The 5886-nt window shown below is 41.1% G+C and overlaps 1 long non-coding RNA gene across 2 annotated transcripts; it reads right to left on the reverse strand.

The window, feature by feature from the left end:
- Nucleotides 1-2224: 2224 nt before the first annotated feature.
- Nucleotides 2225-5307, reverse strand: LOC109028238 (uncharacterized). Of its 2 annotated transcripts, none has more exons than XR_002007259.3 (3): nucleotides 5255-5307; nucleotides 4183-4306; nucleotides 2225-2286 (listed from the first exon to the last, which is right to left on the reverse strand). It is a non-coding gene; the product is annotated as an uncharacterized lncRNA (long non-coding RNA). The 2 variants fall into 2 exon arrangements; XR_008668474.2 differs by lacking the exon at nucleotides 5255-5307 and adding an exon at nucleotides 4399-4496.
- Between the last annotated feature and the right edge of the window lie 579 nt (nucleotides 5308-5886).

Genomic DNA, 5886 nt, shown 5'->3' on the forward strand with positions numbered 1-5886 from the left:
CTCAATGAATCCCCACTTATTGCCCCCACACTATGATACTGGCATAATTCCAAGACAAAAGTTCAGAATGTGAACTCCGTGATTCCTGCTCTGTTGACAAGATGAAGAGCCTGAGTGGGAGGGGAAGGAGAGTGCTGGAGAAAAGGACTATAATAGACACAGCCTCGGGAATTTGGGGGGATTTTGGGCCTGTAATTCCTGCAATCTTTCCCCCTTTCATAAAGTACATATGAAATAGAATTCATTTTAGAGGATGCTGCTAAAAATGTTCCCTGTCCTCTCCTCCACACCTCTGCTCTATGTAGCATTGCCTCAAAAAAATCTTTCCGGAACCAGCCTTCTGTTTCCTGGCTGGAATTTGTTTTCTTTAGCTTGACTGTCTTTGATTGTGGATAGCTTATTTCAGACGTGCTTTATGCCTTGGCTCTGCCCTTTTTTATTTGATAATGTGGCACGTCTCTGCCAAAAGTCTCCTTCCCATAGGAACCCTGGGTTGCTTTTACTCAAGATAGCTTATCTTCAGTTCCTCTTTGCTGCTGTTCCACTCCACTACTCCATTACCATTATTTTCCATTTACTTTCCCAATGAGAGAAGCAGTTTTTTGTGGCATGCCCTAGTAATCCCTCATATAACCATTAGTCTCACACCCACCATCTCCTTAGCTCTACCTTCATGTTAGGGCTGGGAGACATGGATATTAGAGAGGTAGACACCATGGATCAAAAACTATACAAGGCACTTCTCCATTCCAACCCTTAGCCTTTACCTTTCTTAGTTTCAATTTCGACCTTGAACTACCTTGATCTTCTAGTCTTGATATTGTCTTTGTAATCTTAAAACAGCTCTTATTCCCTCCTTCCCCAAACCGTGAGATGGAAGATTTCTAAGATGATCCCTAAGGATCCCACCTCCTGATACTCATGTCCTCGTGTAAGTAATCCTCTCCCCTGAGTGTATGCTGGACCTAGTGACTTCATTCTAATCAATAGAATATGGTAATGGTGATAGGAAGTTACTTCCATGGAGGCTACACAAGATTGTGGTTTTCATCTTTCTAGCAGACTCTCTCTATTGCCCTCTTGGCTTGCACCCTTTGAAGAAGGAAGCTACCATATTGGAGAGGCCCATGAGGCAAGGAATTGAGGGCAGGTTCTGGCCAACAGTCACTGAAGAACTGAGGCCCTTAGTCCATCAGCCCATGAGGAACTGCATCCTGTCAATGACCATGTGAGCTTGGAATCAAATCCTCATCCCACTGAGCCTTGAGATGACTCTGCTCCCAAGCGTCACCTTGACTCAGTGACCCTGAAGTAGAGGACCCAGGTAAGTCATACTCGGATTCCTGACCCACAGAAACTGTGAGATAAAACATTTCAGCCAGGATCCTGGATGCCACAAGATGGCAAGAGCCATAATCAATGAATGCATTATGATCAAATCATTTCATGTATATGGATGTGACTATTTTAACAAATAAGAGAGGTCAAAAGTTTTAAAAAAAGTATATTTTAAAAATATGCTAAGTTTTGTGGCCATTTTTTAGACAGCAGTAGATAACTAAAAAAATTCTCTTAGAACTTTGAAAATCAGAAGAGACAATCAATGTTAAGTATTTATCATAGTACCTGGCACAGAGAGTGCCCTGTGAAGGTTATCTATAATCACCCTCACCAGTATTGTTATTATCATTGCTGTTACAATTCCAAAAATCTGTGGAAGACCCAGGACCCCCAGCTGAAAGGTCTGCACTAGGAGTTGGGTCCCAGGAACAGGTAGATGGTAAAGCCCCAGGATAATGTTAAGAATCAGGTGATGGAGGAAGAGTATTCTCAATTGGAACTGCCCATCAGACAGTTGGGTTTCTCTGTTTTAGACAAAAATGGAGACAGAAATTAGACGGGGGATTATGACAGGTCAGGCCTCATTCTTGTGATCACATCAACACATGAGTAAATAAGTTTCTCTATACTTTTTCCTCCTCCATGCCAATAAAGTACACTAGAACCATCACCTTATAGTTTGTCAGACAGTTCCTTCCCCTCCAGTGCCCTTTGAGGAGGCTCCTGTCATTCCACAGCAGTGTTGTTGTGGTGGTGGTGCTGGTGGTATGTTTTTGGTGAGAAATTAGGTGTGGAAGAGCAAAATCCAGGAAGTGGCAGGGGGATGGAAGGACTCAGTCCCTTTACATAAAATTTATGTGAAATTAAGAATAGTTCCTGGGCTCAGGGTATTTGAGGAATTTATTTTAGGCATCAAGGGGAAAAGGCTGGGAATATTTGCAGCATCTGTGGGAAGGAGACGAGAAAAGGAAAAAAAATCAATATGGAAATACGAAGTATCACAGGGAACCATATTTCTCCTTCAAAATGACTAAGAAATACTAATGAACACCACACAGTCTATCTGTGTAATAAAACTGTACCTAAAATACCTCCTAAATCTGTACAAATAAACAAATTTAAAAGGCAAAAGAAAGAGAAATACTGGTGAAGTTGAGGTTATTTTGTATGTTTATGTTTATTATTAAATATACATTACTAAATAATTATAATTTTTTTAACTCTGACTCTGCTTCAGTTCCTCTTTTTGCCCATCATAAAATTTTATTATGAGTAATTAAAACTTTACTCGCTGGTAAGAAATTACCAATGCTTAAAATGGTAATTTTAATTATAAGAAAAATTAGGTTGAAAAGATAGGGTGTTCCCTCGCATTGTCAAATAATATACAATGCCGCAGATAAAAACAGAGATCAGCATCGTTTTTAGGAACTATGCTTCACCCTCAAATTTATTTGTATACCTGGAAATTCAGTTGCCATCATCAAGCTTAGGTTAATTGATTATAAACTAGTTAACACAATTGAGCATCATAGCATCTTGAGACAGTTCTAGTCCGCAAATATAAGCCACCAGTGTACTTTACAGTAATAACACAAAACCAACATCATACTGTAAGCAAAAGATGCTAAGTTATCATGTGTTATTATGAAGAGTTATTATGAAGGTTGTCATTGTTGTGCATACTTTCTTTTTTTCTGAAAATATTTGATCTTTACTTTTTGTGTGCTTTGTAATATGTGCTATGAATGTAGTCATATATATATGGAGATTATATATTAAGCTATATCTATATCAGGGGTATGTGCCCACTCTTTAAACTTTTAAGTTCAGAGGTACATGTGCAGGTTCGTTATATAGGTAAACTTGTGTCGTGAGGGTTTGTTGTACAGATTATTTCATCACCCAGGTATTAAGCCTAGTACCCATTGATTATTCTTCCTGATCCTCTCCCTCCTCCAACCCTCTACCCTCCAATAGGACCCAGTGTCTGTTGGTCCCTTCTTTGTGTCCATGTGTTTTGATCATTTAGCTCCCACTATAAATGGGAACATGCAGTAAATACGTTTTCTGTTCCTGTGTTAGTTTGATGATAATGGCCTCCAGCTCCACCCATATCCGTGCAAAGGACATGATCTTGTTCTTTCTTATGGCTCCATAGTATTCCATGGTGTATATGTACCACATTTTCTTTATCCAGCCTATTATTGATGGGCATTTAGGTTGATTCCATGTCTTTCCTATTGTGAATAGTACTGCAAAGAACATATGTGTGCATGTGTCTTTATGATAGAATGATTTATAGTCCCTTGGGTATATATCCAGTAATGGGATTGCTGGACTGAATGGCATTTCTATCTTCAGGTCTTTCAGGAATCACCATATTGTCTTCCACAATGGCTGAACTAATTTACACTCCCACCAACAGTGTATAAGCATTCCTTTTTCTCCACAACCTTGCCAGTATCTGTTATTTTTGACTTTTAACAATAGCCATTCTGACTGGTGTTAGATAGTATCTCATTGTGGTTTTGATTTGCATTTCTCTAATCATCAGTGATGTTGAGCTTTTTTCATATGATTGTTGGTTGCATGAATGTCTTCTTTCTGCTTCAGTTCTAAACCACATGGATCACTGCTGTATAAGCATTATTCCCCTTTTGTGCCTCAAAAATGACCAAGAATCACTAAAACCAATTACTTGTGATTTTAAACAATTTTTATTACTTGCAGTTTCCCTCCTATTTATGTTGCAGTATGCCCTCTTTCCCCACACTCACTAGTAGTAATAACATTTTTGAAAAAAAGAAATGAAAGCAGATGTACACTTGCTTTACTCACAGTGAAACAGCATAGACATGGAGAGAAAGCATCTTGTTCTTCAGCCATCTTGAAGGTGTAGAAGAAACTCAAGCAGAAGAGCAGTTGTAATAACAGAAGAGAAAATCAGGCCACATTCTCAGGGCTGGGGCAAAATAAAAAGAATGTAACAAAGAGGCAGTCAAACACTAAGAAGTTGCCTTGAAGAGTCATTTCAGGAGACCTTTGGCCCTTTACCTGAGCTATATCCTATCTTCTGGATCTGCCTTCTCTCCCACGCCAACTTTTCCATTTTCTCCCCCTTGCCACTACTCAGCACTGATTATGAGAGTAAGGGGCCACTTAAAGGTGGCAACACTGCAGAAGAGAGAGACTGATGATTCACCAAAGTTCACAGACAGTATGAAACTGATGGGAAAATGGATACGCTGGAGGGGTATGGTTCACACCTCTAGAGAGAAAAGTTCTGGGACTCAGTGGAGGCCAAGCCAAAGTCCCCCATCACTGTTTCCATCTCCTTCTCAAGAGATCCACCAAGGAAATGATACCTTGCTTTTAAACTAGTCTGTTTGCTTATTATTCTTTCTCTTAAAAATTCACCCATCAGGCCGGGTGCGGTGGCTCATGCCTGTAATCCCAGCACTTTGGGAGGCCAAGATGGGCAGATCACGAGGTCAGGAGATAGAGACCACCCTGGCTAACACGGTGAAACCCCATCTCTACTAAAAATACAAAAAACATTAGCCGGGCGTGGTGGTGGGCGCCTGTAGTCCCAGCTACTCAGCAGGCTGAGGCAGGAGAATGGCTTGAACACGGGAGGCGGAGCTTGCAGTGAGCCGAGATCGCGCTACTGCACTCTAGCCTGGGCGACTGAGAGAGACTCCATCTCGAAAAATAAATAAATAAATAAATAAATAAATAAATAAATAAATAAATAAATTCACCAATCAGCAGAAGTGTCTGACATAGCAGTAAGCAACAACATGTTATTTGGTTGACAGCCAAATTATCTTAAACCATAATCACTCTTTCAACACTGTTCCTTTGAGCATGACAGATCCATGAGGATTGTTCTGAACACTGAGTGCCTTACCTTGCACATCAGAGCCCCCAAAACCTCACCCTTCTTTCAGTCTCCGGTGCAATACACAAATGCCTTAGAACTTCTCACAGCCCTATGCACTCTAGTTTCTGTTTACCAGGCACATGGGCCAATACCCTTGTTTCGAAAACAGGAAGAGTACTGCTGTGAATGAGAAGTCAGTGGGGACTTTGGAAGGAAACTAATGGTGTGTAGAAGCTGTTGCATAGGAGGGATATGGGGCCAAGAGCTGAGGCAGACTGGCCAGATTTCAGAAGGTCACTTTGGTTTAGGAAGTGAGGCTTTGTGGGAGGTAGGGAAGGGGCGCATATGCATAGCAAGAGATGTCAGCCCTGCCTGATTTCACGGTGGTGATTACTGAGTGATTTCTGGATTAGCCTTTCACACTTGAGGGTTCATTGAGCACTGGCCACTTCCTCCTCTTTCCCATTCTTGTTTTCTTTGCTTTTTAAACTTTCCACCCTCCCTCCTCTTCCCCCACTCAGGAGAAGATTTATATGAAGGTTTTTTTTGGCTGGCAAAGAACAGCTTCTCACAAAGTGCATGGCACAGTAAGGTAAGCTGATGTGAGAGCAGCACGTGAGGCCCCACTCACCCTGGGTGGAACCTAGTGGGTCTCCGGG

The sequence above is a fragment of the Gorilla gorilla genome, chromosome 13 (genome assembly GCF_029281585.2).
Source record: "Gorilla gorilla gorilla isolate KB3781 chromosome 13, NHGRI_mGorGor1-v2.1_pri, whole genome shotgun sequence".
Taxonomy (NCBI): domain Eukaryota; kingdom Metazoa; phylum Chordata; class Mammalia; order Primates; family Hominidae; genus Gorilla; species Gorilla gorilla.